This window comes from Pantherophis guttatus, chromosome 3 (assembly GCF_059756535.1).
Source record: "Pantherophis guttatus breed Tessera chromosome 3, ASM5975653v1, whole genome shotgun sequence".
Taxonomy (NCBI): domain Eukaryota; kingdom Metazoa; phylum Chordata; class Lepidosauria; order Squamata; family Colubridae; genus Pantherophis; species Pantherophis guttatus.
In genome coordinates this window covers 132417965-132437471 of record NC_142065.1, presented here as the reverse complement: position 1 = coordinate 132437471, position 19507 = coordinate 132417965, and positions in this window count along the sequence as shown.

Here is a 19507-nt window from a genome sequence, read left to right as displayed (position 1 = left end):
TGTCATTTGTAATAAACCATTTAATGACAGGCATCACCTTTCATGTGAAGTGAAGAAGTGAACAGACAATATCTGTACAAATTTCTAAGCAACATGTAATCAGAATTTCTACTCTTACTATCATAAAGCATGATGCTGAACTTTCAAAATCTTTTCTAACAAATTTTAAAATGAGATTGTTGTGTCTCCTGCTCCCATTAAGACCGAATACAATACCTCTTTGAATAGCTAGCTAGAAGCAAAGTTATAAAATGCATTTTGGGAACTTCCACAAGCCATTCATCATCAAAGTTAATTGCTTAAGGTATTCTTATGGCAGAATCAGAATACCTGCTTGGTTATTACAACCGGATGAGTATATACTGATATATAACTTGATGACAGAATGGGTTTATCTATTTATCAAATTTGCGTGCTGCTCAATTCCAAGTGATTTGGGGCAGTTCAACAACTAAAACAAGAAAAATACAATAATAACCAGTTTTTTTTTTAAAAAAAATACTAAAATAAAAAGTGAATAATTAAAATATGGCAGCTCCATATTGAATATTACAGTAGTCAAGCCGTGAGGTCAGAGGTGGTATTCAGCAGGTTCTGACCAGTTCTGGAGAACCGGTAGTGGAAATTTTGAGTAGTTCAGAGAACTGGTAAATACCATCTCTGACTGGTCCCGCCCCCATCTATTCTCTGCCTCCCGAGTCCCAGCTGATCAGGAGGAAATGGGGATTTTGCAGGAATCGTCCCCTAGAGTAGGGAGGGAATGGAGACTTTACAGTATCCTTCCCCTGCCACACCCACCAAGCCATGCCCACAAAACTGTTAGTAAAAAAAATTGAATCCCACCACTGCATGAGGTGATCAGGACATGAGTGACTGTCTGAAGTGCCCTTCCCCCAAAACTGGCATACTAGATGAAGTTATGCAAAGGCATTCCTGACCAGAGAAGCCATCTGCTCACTGAGCAGGAGCTCTGAGCCCAGAAAAACCCCTAGATTATGTACTACCCTTGAATGGGGAAGTGCTGAAGGAGGAATATTTTCTTTTCTTTAAGTATGGTTTCTATTAGATTTTATTATTATAAACCAAATTCATAATAAAAATTATATACAAAAATAGAATTGAAAAGGAGGGAAGAAAAATAAATTCCCAAGGAAACCCACACTGGAAAGACCTAGGAAATAATATCTCCACCCCCCACCGCCAATATTGACAAAATAACATTTTGTCACATTTATATGAAGCCGCTTGGCGAGATCATCCGTGGTTTTGGGGTGCAGTGACATCTGTATGCTGATGACACCCAGCTGTACATCTCCACCCCAGACCACCCCAACGATGCCCTTGAAGTGATGTCCCGGTGCCTGGAGGCCATGCGGGTCTGGATGGGGAGGAACAGGCTCTGACTCAACCCCTCCAAGACTGAGTGGCTGTGCTTGCTGGCGTCCCGATATAGTCAGCTGGTGCCATTGCTGACTATTGGGGGCGAGACACTGGCCCCCACAGAGAGGGCGGGTAACTTGGGTGTCCTCCTGGATGCACGGCTGTCTTTAGAAGAGCATATGACGGCCGTGGCCAGGGGGGCTTTCTATCAGGTTCACCTGATACGCCAGTTGCGCCCCTTTCTGGATCGGGACTCCTTATGCATGGTCACTCATGCCCTCGTTACTTCCCGCCTGGACTACTGCAACACTCTCTACATGGGGCTCCCCTTGAGGAGCACTCGGAGGCTCCAACTGGTGCAGAATACAGCCACGCGGGTACTTATGGGGGCGACATGACGCTCCCACGTGACACCTCTCCTGCGTGAGCTGCATTGGCTTCCAGTGGTCTTCCGGGTGCACTTCAAGGTATTGGTTCTCATCTTCAAAGCACTCCATGGTTTAGGGCCCGGTTATTTACGAGACCACCTTCTGCCACCGATAACCTCCCACTGGCCAATACGCTCCCACAGAGAGGGCCTCCTGAGGGTGCCGTCGGTCAGGCAATGTCGGCTGGCGACCCCCCGGGGAAGAGCCTTCTCTGTGGGGGCACCCGCCCTCTGGAATGAGCTACCCCCAGGGATACGACTGATCCCCGACCTCCGTACCTTCTGCCGGGCTCTGAAGACTTTTTTATTTCAGCAAGCCGGGCTGGGTTAAAAATCTTTTAATTGGTGAATTTTATGGGTAAGGGGTTTTAAACTGGGGGAAGCCAAAGATAAATTTAATTTTGTTTTATAGTATTTTAGTGTTTATATTGTATGTTTTTTAATTTTGGCTGTTCACCGCCCCGAGTCCTTCGGGAGAGGGGGCGGTATAAAAATTTTATAAATAAATAAATAAATAAATAAATAAATAAATAAATAAATAAATAAATAAATAAATAAATAAATAAATAAATTTAAAACATATCTTTCCAGGCACAAACATTTTTAACTGATACTGTTATCAGTTGTAGGGAAATAATATGAAGTATGACAATGGACTTCTCTTAGAAATTGAAGATTACAAACGACATGCCTGGTCCAGAATACAAACACTCATAAAACTCTGAGCCAAATTTCCTTTGAATTTTAGGTTTGTAAATAAGTTCAGTTGTAAATAAGGCTTGAGCAGCTTCCTTTTTTTTCTTCCCAAAAGTGGTTGTCTAGCATGAAAAACAATTGTGTGAGAGATGGAGCAAGAAACCATCACATAACAGAGGAAATCTTTAAGAACTTCTGGTTAGCAAGATTTCCAGGTTCTCATATAAAATTGTTAAGGTAAGGGTAAAGGTAAAGGTAAAGGTTCCCCTCGTACATATGTGCTAGTTGTTCCAGACTCTAGGGGGCAATGCTCATCTCTGTTTCAAAGCCTAAGAGCCAGCACTGTCCAAAGATGTCTCCGTGGTCATGTGGCTGGCATGACTAAATGCCAAAGGCACACAGAACGCTGTTAGCTTCCCACCAAAGGTGGTCTCTATTTTTCTACTTGCATTTTTTTACGTGCTTTCGAACTGCTAGGTTGGCAGAAGCTGGGACAAGTAACAGGAGCTCACCCCGTTACGCAGCACTAGGGATTCAAACCACTGAACTGCCGACCTTTCGATCAACAAGCTCAGTGTCTTAGCCACTGAGCCACTGCAGCATCATATATATCCTATATGTTATAGGATATATATCCTATATGTTATATAAAATTGTTACATCCTGGTAAACTATTTTTCTTAGATATCTTTACCTTTAAACTTCCTGTTTGAGAGACTTTGGCCCAGGAAACAGTCTTCCCTATATTATAACAGATTAACAGAGCTGGAAGGGACCTTATAGCTCATCTATTGAACCTATAAAAATGATCCTGGGTACAAAAGAAGGAGATGTGGAAACTCATGCTATAGAGAAGAAAGTTCCTGTTGAGAGAAGCAATGAAAAGAAGGCAGGTCTTTTTTAATGATTTCAGAGCACATTTAGAAAAGAAGTTACCCAGCTAAAATAACTGGCTTAAGGATAAATCTATATATCAGGAAATCTCCCATCATTCAAACATTGCAAATGTGTTTATCAAACTGGCAGAGAACCAAATGTCATTTTGATAAGAAGATTGCTTAGTGGATCAAGCGGATATTAGACCTGTCTTGATTTCCTTTTTTTATTATTATTAAGTGTTTTTAAAAATACTTTTTGCAATCTACCTTTGAGCTTTAGAATGGTGCTTAATAATGACACACTGTCTTTATTGCCACATGCAAATAGGAAGTAACATCTAAAGACAGGGTTATTGTCATTTCTTTGTCTGTGATTGGTCTCTTTCCTAGTGTTTTGCCTAGAGCTGTCTAAAATAATGGCCTATATCATAATTAATGGCTCCCTCTCTTAAGTCTAATACTTCAGGGTGTTGTTGTTATGCCAGTCGCATGGAGAATGGATGAAGATAGTTTCTTTGGGCAAACCAGTAACTGAAATTGTTTTAGTTATCAAACTAGGATAAGAAAGAGTTTTAGATATAGCTTCAGGGATGAAAACACTCAGAGATATTGCATTTTTAGAAATTATATGAAAGTATAATCAAATCATGTTTACTTGTTGTGCCATGCAATCCTCAAGAATATCTCCTAATTTCTGGTCTAATAATAATCAGCTAACTACTTGTACCGTCTGCAAGAAAAGGTTATATAGCATTCCCTTTTCCAGCAAAGGCATGGTAACCTAACTGAAAACTTGGATTTAAAACACACACACACACACACACACACACACACACACACACCTCTGTAAGGAGAAAAACAAATATTTTTGGCATCAAGCTGGCAAAATCCTAGTATTATTTTATGTTACTCACCAAAATCCAGGTGAGTACCTGGAGGACCCAGATTGTGGGGGCAATAAGCTGACTTTGTATAAATATATACAAAAGTATGAAGGCTATTACTTAACGCATTGTAAGCCGCCCTGAGTCTCCTGAGAAGGGTGGCATATAAATCAAATTTAAAAAAAAATCCTTTGTGTTTGAAGTATTTTCTTCCTTCTTTATACGGGGAAAAATACTTCCAGATTAAATGCTGGTTCAGGTAGCAGTCTGGCAAATAGTTTGATGTGTTTCAATCCTTTGCAAATATTTTAAGTGCCATGTGCATATTTGCCACTTAGCTTTTCATTTTGCACAAACACAACACTTTGACATTTGTTTGAAGAATGGACAATCAGGCACTTCAGGTCATCAGCAGAACACACAGCTTTTGTCAAAAAGTGAAAAGTGCTACCCCTGTTTTGGGATGAAATTTGGATCGCAAAATACCAATATAATGATACAACAAATATAACAATTAGAACTGTGTAGCAGCTTAAGTCTGGCAGTTTAAAGATTGATCTAGACACAGAAAAAGAAGAAACAATTTAAGTTCAAAGAAGAGAAAGCGATTTGGAGGTTTACATGGAGGTGCATGTAGCACCTGTCAGTATTCTTTTAAATCAAGCATGACTTTTCTTGGAAAAACACTGTAATTTCAGAGAAACATGAATCTTCTTTCCTGACAGATACAATATGAGCATCTCTATGTGCCCTGAATCTTCTTTTCTCCTTCAAATCCAGATTGCCACATGACTGTCCTAGCAATAAATAATTGCTCTTCCAAATTGGCTGGCTGCTCTTTGAAATTTAAATGTGTACCCTAACATGCCTGAAGGACCAATTTCACCAGAATAAGTTTAGCAGCCGAGTTTCCAACATAGGGTGTATTTGTGATACTCTGCTACTTGTTTTTACCTTTGCTTCTTTTTGACACAAGTAGAAAAATGCAATTATGCATAATGGCAGGTGGAATTAACCATAAGGATGATTCTGCTGCTTAATCAGATATGCAATTTCATATTTTAAACCTTTCCACTTTGTGCAGATGAAATTGATTTGGGGAAATAACAATATTTGCATAACTAAGGAAGAAAACATTTCAAATTATGTCAGCACGCCAATTAGAGATTTGTCTTTAGAGGTGTTAGAATTTTTGGATTAAACTTTCACATCAATGAAGTAGCTATCATTCTTCATTTTATCAGGAGGTTGGCCAGGGGCAGAAGATGTTGATGGATGTTTCAAATTTTTTTCTTTCCTCTCTCCACAAATCTAAAGGAAGCATAAGAGGGAAAGAAATAAGACAATTAAAAATTGCTTGCCAGAGTTAATCTAACCAGCAGTAGCAGATGCAGTTTCAGTTATATTTCCAAATTTGCGCACCTGTAATTGAAAGAAGAATGTGAAAGAACGTGCTTAATAACCTCTTGACTTGACTAACTTTATGTTATGGCCTGCCATGAGTTTGACAGTTTAAATATATTTATATTTATATTTATATTTATATTTGACAGTTTAAATATATATATATATATATATATATATATATATATATATATATATATATATATATATACTTACATAAACATATATATAAAACTTACACACACACACACACACACACACACACACACACACACACACACACACACATATATATATATATATATATATATATATATATATATATATATATATATATATATATATATATATATATATATATATATATAACTATATATATATAGTTGTGACTCCGACCCCCGAGCCCATCTTATCAGAGGGAGAAGACTCTGAAAGTGAAGGAGAGGAGTTGTCAAGGCCTCCCTCTCCAGGACCCTCCTCTCTGGCAATGCCTCAGGTGTCCTCCGAAGGCCAAGAGATAGGCCAGGAGCCAGGCACTTCCGAGCAGCCGCAGTTGGACAGCGATGGAGATGAGTCTTGGCTGGACCCCCGACAGCATCGCAGAGATAAGCGCGCACAACAGAGGAAGAGGCGTGCCAGAGATTAAGCTGAGTCACTGGACCACACCCCACAGGGGATAAAAGGGGGTGTGGTGGCCAGTCAAGCCTTCTGACGAACAAAACTGAAAGCTAGCAAGTCATTCTGCATTTCTGGAACTTTGTTATATGCTCTGCTTGGATTGATTTTTGGACTGGACTTGACTATTCTCTGGCTTTTGTGGTCTTACTTTGATGTTTTAGTCGGAGGAGATAAACCTCCCTGTTGCAATATTTTTAGGATCAGACTCAATAATAATAATGAGAGTTAGAGGTTTAAATATATTTCTCTTTAATTATAATAGGCATTCTATATTCACTGAATATTCACAGATAGAAGCAAAGAAAATGGTGAAGGTGGCTCCTTATATATACAAAGGGTGGAGCCAAGAGTGGGAGTGGTGAATTATGAATACATTAAGAGTCAAAGAATAAGTTAACCCCTGATATCCCATATATACATTATTTACACATTAGGGAATAAGGCATTTACATCTGACAAATCCCCCTCTAAATGCCGGTTCGCTATACAACACCAATTACATTCAGATTCAGGACAATATAAGACATACAATTTGGAGGTTAAGTATTTGTGCTGTTTAGAAGGTAAAGGCTTCGTCAATATGTCAGCTAATTGTTCAGAGGTATCACAATGCACTGCTTTGATAAATCCATCTTGAGACAATTGTCTCACATGCTTAAATTTTATATCTATATGCCTGGATCTTTGTCCAATGGCATCGGATCTAGATATTTCAATGGCCGCTTTATTGTCTTCATGCATAACAAAAGGCAAAGCAGGTTTTTTCCAAACATCTGAAATTAAATCATTAAACCATACAAGGTTATTTGCAGCTTTGGATAAACAAACATATTCCGCTTCTGTGGTTGAAGTGGCTACCAGTTCTTGTTTACCAGTGTACCAGTAAACTGGACAGTCATTTAACAGAAAAATATAACCAGAAGTACTTTTTCTGCATGATATATCTCCAGCCCAATCCGCATCTGCGTAACATGTAAGTCTTGGTTCTTTATTATCACTAGGTTCTAATACTAGGCAAAAGTCTAATGTACTTTTCAGATATCTTAAAATTCTTTTGACAGCTTCCCAGTGATACATTGTTGGTTTGCTAACGTGCCTTGATAATAAATTGAGTGGTAATGCAATATCTGGCCTGGTCAATTAGATATATAAAGAAGTGAACCTATGACTGATCTATAAAATGTATTATCCTTGAATTCAGGGGAAGATTCATCAGTATTTCTAAGGAAATCAGTTTGCATAGGAGTGTCACAGGGTTTGGCATTGTTTAAATTGCATTTGTTTAGAAGTTCAATAATCTTATCTTTCTGAGTAAGTTTGAATCCCCTTCTAGTTTTGTTAATTTGTACACCAAGGTATTTGTTTACTTTACCTAGAGATTTCAACGAGAAATGTTCATTTAACTTGTTTACAAAGATTTCTCTTCTCTCTTTGTGTTTTCCTATATATAAAATATCATCTACATAAATCAATACAAATTCAATGTGATCATCACTCTTTTTGACAAAGAAACAGTTATCAGCAGTGGTAGCGTTGAAATCCATGGTCTTAAGTACTTTTACCAAGCAATCGTACCATCTTTTGCCAGATTGCTTTAATCCGTATAAACTCTTGTTCAATAGCCAAATTTCATTTTTATTAGTGTATTGACTGTGAGGTGCTCTTACATATATTTCCTTATCTAGTTTTGCGTGTAGGTACGCAGTCTGTATGTCATATTGGAATACATCAAGATTGAGTGCGGATGCTACTACTAGAGCTGTTTTAACACTCTCTGTTCTTACTGTGGGGGAGTATGTGTCAGTATAGTCCTCCGGATATTTTTGTGCATAACCTTGTGCAACCAATCTAGCTTTGTATAAGGTATTGCCTCCTTCTAGGTTCTTAATTTTATAAATCCACCTGGTACCAATAATTGTTTTATCTTTAGGTGCAATCGCAGGTGTGAATACATTTAATCCTTGCAAACTTTCCATCTCTTTTTTCATAGCTAGTTCCCATTTTTCCTTTTCTTCACGAGGTAGTTTTAATACTTCCTCATATGTATTAGGTGTTATTTGTTCACCATCCATATGCATTATGTAATCTCTGTATTTATTTGGTATTTGATTTCTGTTGTTCCTAATAGCTCTTTCTGGTTTGCTATGGTAGTCATGCAAATATCTTGCTTCCTTTTTTGTTAATGTGTCTGTCTTTATTTTGTGTTGACTATTTGTCCATGTTTTGGTTTTGTTTTTATTTTTGTTGACATTTTGATTTTCTATTGTCCCTTCCTCACGAGATTTGGTATCTTTGCATTTATTTGGAAATATTTCATTAAGATGTAATTTAGACCAGTTGGCCTGTTCATGGAACACAGCTGTTCTGGAAACTATAAATTTATTATTATTATCAATGAATCTGTACCCTTTGGTGCCAGTTTCATATCCCATAAATCTTAGTCTTCTGGATACGTTTTCTCCCTTTCTTCTCAACTGTTTGGGTATGTGTACGTCTGCAGTGACCCCAAATATGTGCATGTGTGCTAATTTTGGTTTCCTATTATACATCACCTCATATGGTGTCTTATTCACAATACTGGACCAGGTTCTATTTTGAGTGTAATTTGAATAATGTAGGGCTTCTGACCAAAATTGTTTGCCTAAACCAGCATCCTCTAATGTGCACCTAATCATGGTTTGTAATGTGGAATTCTTTCTCTCTGCAATCCCGTTCTGGAACGCAGAAAATGGACTAGACGTGTAATGTAGCATTCCTCTATCCTTTAACCATTGGGAGAATTCTTTAGACATGAATTCACATCCCCTATCTGTCATAATTTGTTTTATTCTGATATTATGTTGTGTTTCTATGCGTTTGTAAAATTCCTTAAATTTTTGAAAGGTTTCATCCTTGTGTTTTAATGTGTAAACAAAACCATAGCGACTGTAATCGTCTACTATTGTTAGGAAGTAATGTTTTCTATAAGTGATTGATGGAGTTAATGGGCCAACTAAGTCCATGTGTACTAAGTCAAAAATTTTGTTAGTTGATCTGGTGGATTTTTTTGGCCTGGGACTAGTTTTTAATTTAGTAGATTTACATACTGAGCATTCCAAATAATTTTCACAATTTTTTATTTTGACACCTTCTGCGTGTTCAGTCATTTTTTGTACTACAGGAAAACTTGCATGTCCTAACTTCCTATGTAAGATATGAGCACACTCGTCATGAATTGGTTTACCTATTTTTGGTTTCTTCTCATTGTGTGTATCTGTGTGATCATGAGATATTTTACATTCATCATTGTCACTGTTACTAATATTTTCATCATCTGCCTCAATACAATCTTCCATATTTGAATCAATGTTATGTAACCATCTTTCTTTTGTTATCAGATAGGGTAGGCCTCCTTTAATCATCACAGTGCCTACATTTGTTTTATTCTTCTCTAAAGTTGCTTTTCCCTTTGAGAAAACTATATTGATGTCAGAATCTCTGCTTAGTTTTATGGCACTTAGTATGTTATGAGGTATTTCTGGTATTAACAATACCCCCTCTATTTTTCCTAGACCAGGCAAGGTCACATTCCCTCTGCCTAATACTTGAACTTTTTCTTGATTAGCTACCTTTATTACAAACTTATCTTCTGTAAATGAAGACAATATATTTTTGTTATTAGTGGTGTGATTAGTTGCCCCAGAATCAATAAGCCAATTATTGTTCTCATTTTGTTGCGTTTTAGTGCTGTCTTGTTTATTTAGTCCATTCAGTGAACCAGATTTTCTCTCTTTTGAATTTTCTCTGCCCCCTCTACTTTCTCTGTAATTTGGTGGGCTTCTATATTTATGTCTATCTGTGGAAGACTGTCTATAATTATATTTATTTCTATATTCTGACCTATGTCTTTCCTTTGAAATTTTGGGACAATCTCTTCTATTGTGTTCCCTGGACCCACAATTGTGGCATTTAAAAGTTTCATTATATTTTTCTTGGAAAGCTACCTTCCTAAAAGATTTGTGTTCTGTGTGATTGCTATAACGATTTTTTCTTGAATTGTCTTCTGCTATCAATTTGTTAGACAGACTTTCTATTGATAAATATCCTAGATTGATGGTGTCTAAGTGTGACATAAAACTATCCCATGATGAATCAAGTGAGTTGATAATAACACTTTTCATTGTTTGATCTGAAATCACTTCCCCCCTCAAATGCAACTCAGCTCTTATTTTGTTTAAAGATATTAAATGCTCACTTATGGAAACCCCTGGTTTTACTCTGGAAGAAAAGAAGTCCTTAGACATTCTTGTGGTGGTAGCTACACTATCGCTGTGAAACAAATTAAACATGTATTGAATTATTTCTGAAACAGTTAGATTTGGTTTGATGCTATGATACATTGCAGGAGACACGCTAGATATTATTAAGAAAAATGCCTTATGGTGTAAATAATCTATTTTTAAAGTCCAAGGTCTTCTTGGGGGACTAGTGATAAAAAATAGTAAATTTTCTTTCATAAAGACAACCTGGAGCTGTTGATACCATTCTTGTAAATTAATGCCATCAACCCTAAGTTTTGGGAAGTCACTGGGTAAGTTACCCACATTATTTTGTCCATTACTTACAACCTGAGGTAGTCCGTGGTCTCGCAAGTGTAGGAAATTGCAAAACGGCATGGGGATGCTCGCAACGAGTCTGCGCGGTTCTCTGGCCAGTTCAAGTCTTTCCGGACCGTCTACGTAGTTTCGCACATGCGCGTTGTTCATTTCTTCTTTGACGTCGTCGTGGAAGGTTCTCTCCATTGTAGCTCGCTCGCTCCGCTCCTCTTCAGACGAGTTGGTCTCTGGCTCGGTCTTAGGAGTTCTGATGGCGGCGACTGTTCTTCTCTTTCTTTTGGGTGCGTTGGCACTTGCTTCGGTCTGCGGTGTAGGGTGGAATCGACATGGCTCTCTGGGCTCGGGCGTCGTCGTTCTCGAAGTCAGGATGGGAGCGTGCAGGTCTTGAAGTATCGGCTTGTTCGCTTGCTTCTTCGTTGGCGCTTTGGAAATTTTTAATTTTGGCCCAAATGCAGCAAAAAGCGTCTTCATTGCTGACTTTACTTGGGATTTCGTTAAGTCGTCTTCATTTTCTGATTCTGGCTCTTCCGAAGAGTTTGAATCCTCCTTTTCACTTTCGTTGTCTGATAACGTTTTTCGCGCCAGAAATTTTGAACTGAGCATTTTGATTGGCTCTGCTTCGCTCACTTTGGAGGCTTGTTGAAACCAAGATGGCTGCCATTCAAAATTTCGCGCGGGATCACATTTTTTCTTTTTCATAACGACTTTCTCTGTAGTCATATCACTCACAGTTTTTTGGTCTTTGGGTTTCTCTTTAGCGATGTTTTTCTCTCTCGCTGCTCCGCTGTTCTTCAGCATTTCTTGGAGGTTCGCGATGAGGCTTTCATCATTCTTCTGGCTTTTTAATAACTTCAGTATCTCTGACCTGAGTTCGTTATTTTCTATTTCGATTTCCTCCTGGCCATCATTTTCGTTTATTAATTCTTCTTCTTCAGTGGTGTATTCTTCGGATTCTCTCGAAATCGCGTTTGTGGATTCGTTGATTATTTCTTGTTCAGTTTCTATTTCTTTGCTGTAGGCCCTGGTGTTGGGCCTATCTTTCTTAGACATTTTTAGGTATTTATTGAGTCAATTAACCATCCTCTGCTACCAGTTTGTTGCAATATTTTTAGGATCAGACTCAATAATAATAATGAGAGTTAGAGGTTTAAATATATTTCTCTTTAATTATAATAGGCATTCTATATTCACTGAATATTCACAGATAGAAGCAAAGAAAATGGTGAAGGTGGCTCCTTATATATACAAAGGGTGGAGCCAAGAGTGGGAGTGGTGAATTATGAATACATTAAGAGTCAAAGAATAAGTTAACCCCTGATATCCCATATATACATTATTTACACATTAGGGAATAAGGCATTTACATCTGACACTCCCTTTGTAAGTAAAAACTTTTGGCAAGCAGCCACTGGGTTGCTGCCAATTCTGTTATCAAAGGAAATTCTTGTCTGCTGGTTTATTTTAACTCTTGGTCGACTGCTGGTGTGTGTGTGTGAGACGGGGACAGAACATATATATATATATATATATATATATATATATATATATATATATATATATATATATATATATATATATATGAGTGATCAAATATGCTCTCTCTCTGTCTCTCTCTGTCTCTCTCTGTCTCTCTCTCTGTCTCTGTCTCTGTCTCTCTCTCTCTCCGTATATATCTGCAGAAATAGGTTTGGCTGAATTTTATTGTTAAAGAAATGGCTGGTTGAAGGACACAATGGACAGGTAGTGTTATGGTAGGTTGAGGACTTTTAAAAATGTCTTAGGCATTTTGTATCTCTGTCTGCCTTCCTTCCTCAGTCTCTCTTTCTTATTGTTTGATACAGTGAGTCCCAAATGAGGGTTACAAGCCTATGAAGGCTTGGCTTTTTTTCCTCATGGGAGAAGGAAATCCTACAATCAGGAATTGATTGTAAATCTGATAATGGCAGCTAGATTAGTGATGGCTAAATATTGGGGACGAAATTGGGATATTCAAAGAAATGAGTGGTATAATGACATTTGGAGTATAGCAACAAATGATAAATTAACAACAGAAATTAAATTTAAAAAAGGGATAATCAAACCAAAAAATTACTGTATAATGAAATATGGGGGGATTTTATAATATCAGTGTTGGTGGAAGGCAAAGGAAATAAAACTGCTCAAGAATATATGTTGTTTTGGAGAGGATAAGGGCACAATTGGAATATATTGTATACCTTTTAATTGTTATAGATGAAGAAATATAAGGGGGGGAAATGAACTCCGGGGTGCACTGTAGTATTTGGTTTTTTTTTGTTTTTTCCTTCTTTTTTTGAATTTAGATGTATATATATTATGTTTGTATTATTTGTATTTAAAAAATGAAAACATATTTTTTTAAAAAAGAAAGAAATCATACAATTCTTGGCTATTTGCTCCTGAAAATTGGAGTTATAATGTTTGGAAGTATGTGGTGTATGACAGGGGTGAAATCCAGCAGATTCTGACAGGTTCTCTAAAACCTGAAGTAACAAACATACAGAGGTTTCTTGTTTTGTTTGGATGTATATGCTCTCCCATGCCTTACTAAAACTTGTGATGGCAACCTACCAGAGAAGGAAGTTACTGTCATACCTCCTTTGGCTGTTCTTACTTAGCACTTAGATGAGGAAAGGCTTAGAAAAGCAAGAAGGAGTGGGTGTAGATGTTAGAAATAAGCATTTCACCTCACTGTATCATTTTTTAGTTCAAATTATTTGGATGTTTTATCTAAATAGGACCATTTTTTTACTACTAGCCTCATTTGTCCCTTTCAGTTTATTTAGTAAATTCCTGCCAAAATAGCAAAGGCATCTCATCACACAGACATGGACATCCACAAAGGACCAAAGGAAAGTCAGTGACAAAACCATGTCATAATATCCCAACTCATATTCTGCCCGTTATACATGTGCATGCAACGATGTAACACAAGTTCATAAAGGTGGAACTTGCATTGTGTCCTTGCAACATATTGGCATCATCGTATCTACATACAGGTGTAGATAACTGTGCCTGCAGATACAGACAAACTTCTGAGACTACAATAAAATAAAGTGGGATTTGTACTGGTGAGAAAGCTTCTGTTGTGGCCCGTCAGTGGCCTGTGCAGATTGTAGCTGATTCCAACAACAAGGAGGCTGGTGTGGTGCTGCGCCAGCAGCCTGTGCAGCTGGTGCTCGAGTTGGACAGTGAGGAGGCTGGAGAAAATGTGGTGCCAGAGGCAGGGATTCAGCCAGGGCCTTCAGAACTTCCAGAAGCTCCTTTAAGTGAAGAGGATGAAGAGGAGGAGCCTCTTCTCAATGCAAGGATGCGCAGAGTTGCCAAAAGGCAGGAGTGGCTCCTCAGGAGGAGGTTTCCTTGAGAGTAAGGCTCAGGACTAATTGGCCACACCCTTAGCCTACTTAAGGAGGAACGCCAATTGCAGCAAGCTGTAGGGAACAACTTTAGTTCACTCTCCTTCACGTCTGGATTCTCTGCAAAATTGCTTCTGGGATTTCTGCCAACTCTAGTAAGACTGTGATTACCTTATCTTAAAACTCTTGTAGGCTGTTAAGACAGTTTATTAACTGGTTGAAAAAGACTGAGTTATTTGAGTAAAATAAACTTTGTATAGATTTTGTGTGTGCTGTGTTCTTTGGGGTCCGTAGCTGGGGCAGAACAGCTTCTTTGTTTGTTGTCTTCTAGACATAGCCTTTAAAAGTGAAAAATAATTATACAATATAGGTATCTTTATGTGTATAAAAGGGAAAGAGCAGAATACAGACCTTAAAATGTATGATAAGTACTTCCATGTTTTGTACAATATTACTTTATTTTAGCACCTAACAATTTTCTAACAAAAGCTGTTATCAGATATAAAATCACAACAGCTGTATTATTGCACAGATGTTTTCTTTAAATTAAGAGATCATTTAGATCCACTTTTTCTCCACTTGGGTGTTCTCAGAATTTTCCCAGAAGTTTAAGCTAGCTAGGGAGTTCTGGGAATTTGTTACTATATCTTAAGGGATCTATATTTGGAAAGGTAGGTTTAGAATTTTTTTTAAAAAAAATAATGGGATCAGTATGAGGAGATCCCCAAGACACAAGCTTTTGAATAATTATTTTTAATCTTCTCAGATCCTTGCAATATGATAGTGCTAGATTGTGGTAAAGAACTAAACTTCTGAATCTATTCTTTTTTATTACACTAAAGAAAGTCCTGATAACCACACTAGAGAGAACTAGTAGCATGGCATACATATAATTTTTTTAAAATGCCAAAAATTGTTAGAGGATAAAAAACTCTGGAAATAAACAAATGAAAACATAGTCAGTAACCATGGTGTAATCTGGGTAATGTATCTGAGAAACACAGACAATTTTTCTTAGCTCTAACCTTAGTCTTCCTAAATGTCATCATTCATAGTTTGAGCTCTTTGTAACCAGTAAGATCAATATGTTGAGGCTTTGATTAGGTTACACGATTTCGAGTTTTGCTTTCTTTTTTTTTTTTATTGAAAAGTTTTACAAAAAGTTTACATATTTCTCCCCCCCTTCCCTACCTCAACCTCTCCCCTCCCCCCCTCCCCTTCCCAGAACAAATTACAGGGTATAAACTTCAACAATCATAATCAATCCTAATCTAAACAATTATGACATTTCACATCTCTTGTTTCTTCAATTCCCTAATTACCCGCCTAGCTTTATTACTTAAAGACACACTAAATATCTATATAATCATTCATAACCTATCTGCAATTTCTTATTCCGATATTTATTTTGAATATAATCTATCCACCTTCTCCAGTCTCTTAAATATCTTTCATTTGAATGATCCTTCAGGTACGCCGAGATTTTTGCCATTTCCGCTAGATTTATAACTTTCATTGTCCACTCTTGGATTGTAGGTAAACCTTGCTTCTTCCAATATTGTGCCACCAACAGTCTTGCTGCAGTTATTAAATTCAAAATCAATTTAGTCTCTATAACTGTACAATCCGTAACTATACCCAAAAGAAACAGCTGTGGTGTAAATTTCAACCTCTTTTTAAGAATATTTTGTAAAATCCACCAGATTTTAATCCAAAACGCTTTAACCTTTTTACATGTCCACCAAATGTGAAAATAAGTAGCATCCTCACAATTACATCTCCAACATTTTGGTTGTACATTCGGATACATACGAGATAACTTTTTTGGATCTAGATGCCATCTATAAAACATTTTATAAAAGTTCTCCCTTAAATTTTGCGCTTTGGTAAATTTCACATTTGTTACCCATATTTTCTCCCACGTTTCCATCATTATTGGCTGTTCAAAATTCTGTGCCCATTTTATCATACAGTCCTTAACTAGCTCTGTTTCCGAGTCCATCTCTATCAGTATATTATACAATCTTTTTATATGCATTGGGCTTTGATCTCTAATTTGTTTAATTAAATTTTCGTCACTTTGTATAACACCAGTTTTCTGGTCTTTTCTCCATCTGGCTTGTAACTGTACATATTGAAACCATGTTTGAATTATTTTCTCCTCTTTCAACACATTCACAGATTTTAATTTTAATATACCTCCCTCCATAATGAGAATATCTTTATACGTAATTACATCCTGTCTACATTCTATACTCGTATTCTCTATTGCGTGCCTGGGTGCTGTCCATATAGGTATTTTTTCATTTAACTTATATTGATATTTCTTCCAGACACGCAATAAAGCATTTCTCAGTATATGACTCTTAAATGCTCTGTCCACCCTTTTTTCATACACTAAATAAGCATGCCAACCATAGACCAGATCATACCCTTCAATATTCAATATCCTTCCATTTGTTAAATTAATCCAATCACTAATTGCTGATAAAACAGCTGCTTCATAGTACAAATTTAAATTTGGCATTTTCAGTCCTCCTCTTTCTCGTATGTCCTGCATTATTTTCAATTTTATCCTTGGTTTCTTACCTTGCCATACGAACTTATTAATACCTTTCTGCCACTCTTCCAGGTTGGCATCCTTTTTTAGTATTGGTATCATTTGAAAGAGGAACAAAAACCTAGGCAACACATTCATTTTTATAACTGCTATTCTACCCAACAAGGACAATTGTAGTTTTTTCCAATTATCCATTTCAACTTGTATTTTATGCCATATCAATTCATAATTATACTTATACAATTTACCATTAGAAGATGCAATATAAACTCCTAAATACTTGACTTTTTTAACTATTTCACATCCCGTTACCCTTTGTAACTCCTCTTTTTGATTAGCTGTCATATTTTTAACTATCATCTTTGTTTTTCCAATGTTTATCTTAAACCCAGATACTTGACCATACTGTTTTATTACATCAATCAAAACCTTTGCTGATTCCACTGGATGAGTTAAGGTCATAACCAAATCATCTGCGAATGCCCGTATCTTATATTCATAATCTCTAACTTTGATTCCCTTTATCCCATCTGCATTACGTATTTTATTTAACAGCAACTCCAAAGTTAATATAAATAATAATGGCGATAAGGGACATCCCTGCCTCGTGCCTTTTTCAATTTTAAAAGTTTCTGTCAAACTGCCATTAATAATTATCTGAGCTGTCTGTTCCTGATATATTGCTTTTATGGACTGCATAAAGCAATTCCCAAATTGCATCCTATTGACCACTCTCAATAAAAATTGCCAATCTAATCGATCAAAAGCTTTTTCCGCATCCAGAAATATAAGCACCGCAGGGATTTGGTTATTCCTTTCCAAATGTTCCAATATGTCAACAATTTGTCTTACATTATTTTTCATTTGTCTACCTTGTATAAAACCAGTTTGGTCAGCATGAATCGTCTTCTGCATTACTAGCATTAACCTATTTGCCAATATCTTAGCAAATATTTTATAATCTGTATTCAATAAGGATATAGGTCTATAACTTTTGGGTTGTGTCAAATCTTGATCTTCTTTTGGAATTAACGAAATAAAAGCTGTTTTCCATGAAGGTGGTACCCCTTCACCCAGCTGAATTCTATTGAATAATTCTTTAAGAGGTAAAACCATCTCCAATTGTAAATATTTATAGTACACAGCTGTTAATCCATCCGTACCAGGAGCCTTACCAGTTTTTAACTGTTTAATTGTTGAGAGGATCTCCTCCTCTGTTATTAATTGGTTTAACCGTTCTCTTTGTTCCTCTGTAACTATTGGAATATTCTGTCTATCCAGATATGTCTCTACCTCTGCACCTTGTATTTTGTCTGCAGTATACAATCTTGCATAAAATTCTAAAAATGCCTTTTTAATCATATTTTGGTGATACAGCTCTCTACCTTTATACTCTATTTTCTCTATGGTACGAGATTTTTGTTTTTTCCTCAGCATGTATGCCAACCATCTACCTGGTTTATTTGCATTACAAAAAGTATTATGTTTAGCATATTGTAGATTGGTTGCCACTTGGTCTGAAAGCATCATATTAAATTGCCCACGTAATAAAGTGATCTCTTCTTTAATTTTCTTATCCCCTGGGTTATCAATTAACACCCTTTCTTTTTTCTTAATCTCTTCTTCTAATTCCCTCCTTTTCTCCACTTGTTTACGCCTATAAGCATTATTCATATTTATCAGAACTCCTCTCATATATGCTTTACTAGCATCCCATACCATATCCATAGATGTTCCCTTGTTCATATTAAAAACAAAAAATTCCTTCATTAGTTTTTTACATTCTATTACATTTTTCTCATATCTGAAAAGGTTTTCATTTAACCGCCAAGATCTCCTAACTCTTTCCCCACACTCCAGTTCCATCCAAACTGGGCTGTGATCAGTTAAAATTCTGGGACAAATCTTTATCTTCTTTACCCTGGAAAAAAAATCATTTGTAATTAATATAAAATCAATTCTTGAAAAGGATTGATGTCTATCTGAAAAAAATGTAAAATCTTGTTCTCTATGATTCCTTTCACGCCAGATGTCTCTTAATTCCATATCCTCCATCATATCAAAAAAAGTCTTAGGCAGTCTAGATCGCAATTTAGTAGATTGTACTATTCTTTTCTTATCAATACTAGGGTCTAACACTCCGTTCCAATCTCCCATCAGTATACATGAATTATAATCCCAATGTAATAATTTTGTATGTATCAACTTATAAAATTTCTCTTGCTGTTGATTGGGGGCATATATCCCCAATAAGAGTGTTTTCTTTCCTTCTATCATTATCTCAATTGCCAGAAATCTTCCTTGTTGATCTGCCTCAACTAATTTAGCCATCAAATCTCTTTTCAAGTAAATCACTATTCCATTCTTTTTTTCCGGGGCTGATGCAGCAAAATGTGTTCCCAATTTTGTATTTATTAAATATTTTTGGTCAGTTGTCCTTATATGTGTTTCCTGCAGGCATATTATTTCATTTTTAAATTGTCTCAAATGGTGAAATATTTTCTTCCTTTTTTGTGGTGAGTTTAAACCATTAACATTCCAGGTTAAAAACCTAGAAGCCATCCTCAGAATCTCGAAGCTTGGCGAGAACCGCTTGATAATCCTCTTGGAATTTTCTCTTAGGTCTCGCCC